The sequence below is a fragment of the Hippocampus zosterae genome, chromosome 14, assembly GCF_025434085.1.
Source record: "Hippocampus zosterae strain Florida chromosome 14, ASM2543408v3, whole genome shotgun sequence".
In the NCBI taxonomy this organism is placed as follows: domain Eukaryota; kingdom Metazoa; phylum Chordata; class Actinopteri; order Syngnathiformes; family Syngnathidae; genus Hippocampus; species Hippocampus zosterae.
Window position 1 is genome coordinate 18,370,444 of NC_067464.1, and position 1,979 is coordinate 18,372,422.

At 45.2% G+C, this 1,979-nt stretch overlaps 1 long non-coding RNA gene across 1 annotated transcript; it reads right to left on the reverse strand.

Moving 5' to 3' along the window:
- Positions 1 to 856: 856 nt before the first annotated feature.
- Positions 857 to 1,690, reverse strand: LOC127614573 (uncharacterized). The gene is made up of 3 exons (XR_007966617.1): positions 1,574 to 1,690; positions 1,330 to 1,475; positions 857 to 1,032 (listed from the first exon to the last, which is right to left on the reverse strand). It is a non-coding gene; the product is annotated as an uncharacterized LOC127614573 (long non-coding RNA).
- Positions 1,691 to 1,979: the final 289 nt, after the last annotated feature.

Genomic DNA, 1,979 nt, shown 5'->3' on the forward strand with positions numbered 1-1,979 from the left:
CCTGATCCGGTTGACAGCCAATCGCAGGGCACACAGAGACGAACAACAATCCGCGTGTACACTCACACCTAGGGTCAATTTTGAGTGTTCAATCCGCCTGCGATCCATGTTTTTGGAATGTGGGAGGAAACCGGAGTACCCGGAGAAAACCCACGCAGGCCCGGGGAGAACATGCAAATTCCACACAGAAAGGCTGGCGCCGTGATTGAACCCACAACCTCTGCACTGTGAGAGTGACCACCTAACCACTTGCCCACTGGGCCGCCATGGATTCCAAACATGGGTGAGGAAATGTAATGGATTAGACCACGAAAGCTCACCTCATCCTCTTCTTGAGTTCTGCTGCTCCCATCTGAGAAGTCGTTGCACCACACTACTTCTTCAGCATATAAACGAACATGTCGAACTTTCCTGCAAGTGCCGGACATGTTGAAGCCCCAGTGTGGAGCTGTCTAAAGTAAACAAGCAACACTGGAGCAGAGAACGCCGGTGGCTATATCCACTGGGGCAGTTCTCAATGTTCTAAGTTGCCCGGTGTTTCACTCAAATGAATGCACTCTATTGTGGTTCGAATGAACCGGTGATTCACAATAGGTAGTTGTTGCTCAGTTGCTGTTAGTGTACATGCAGCAAAAACAAGGCCAGGTAGTGAACAAAGTTCAAAGTTATTTCAGTGACTATTTGGGTGGATAACTGTGACTGTCCTCAAGGTTTCTGATAAGGTAAATCCACGCTTTACCACAGCAGCAATAGGAATTGAGCCAATTCATGCCTCATGGTTCTGACAGGTACATACCGATCTAATTTTGTCCTTGGAGAGATTGCGAGCCACCCACCCACACCCCCACCGCCCCACACACAGACTATTTATCTGCAGGTCATCTGCAGGGCTCGAAGGAGGAAATGGATGAAGCGGTAACAGATGACGGTCTGTGAAGTACCAACGGTCTGAGTTATGAGTGCACATATCAATAAATTTCTCCACAGGCTTTCCTAGAGCATGAAGCGGCAGAGTAGCACCACGTCGAGTGACTGTAAAGACACAAAACAAACAATGAAATGCGGCAATAGCTGGAGATGAAGGCAGATTAATGCTCTTCTACAGTGAAGTGGGCGGTCATATTTGAGCCCTTTTCACAGGATTGGAAGCGAATGTGCCTGATTTATACTTGTGAAGGGGGGCAATTATGTCCTACACTGTAGCCATCAAGATGATGCAATTTTGCCGGCACTATCTCTGTAAAACCACCTTTCTTTGAAATGCGGGTATAGTGTGATATGAGATAAATATGAGAGTTTGCAAAGACAAATGATGAAGGACTTACGTACTTGAGAATGAGAGAGGGAACATTGTCTTGCTTTGATGGAGGGTCCATGTTAATACAAGGTTGAACCGGCATGTGATCACCAGCTCATTTAAAGAATCTCTTTGAATTTCTTAATTACTTGGGATCATCAGGCGCCTTCATCATTCCCTTAAACAGCAAAGGAAATTGAACTAGACACACACGGCGACGGAGTTTAAAAACTGACAAGTCTTTAAATGAAAATCCAATATTATAAATGAACTCACCGGTCTGGCCTCTTCGATTTTGGTAAATGAACAGAGTCAGTGAGATTTAAAGGTGTTCTGATTAAGTTATGGCAATTGAAGGTCAATGAATAAATCTTTCTCATGAGATAGGAACTCAGCTGGGAGGGGAAACATAATAGGGACTGTAAAAACAGGATTATCCGGCTAATCTAGTAATTTTTTTTTTTTTTTTGTTCTTTTTTGCTGTTTTTGTCACATGTTGTTTGTTGTTTCATTGTGTGGACCTGATATGGACTGTTTTCAGCGCTTTTTGGCCACGACATTCGTCAAAGGAGCAGTATCTGTGCTTGGTGGTTGCGCCTTCTCGGCAGCACGCCTGTACCAGCACAGATTTTGATTGGGAGGAATGTCGGCGCCATTGACTGTCGGTGCTGGACAGACCTGG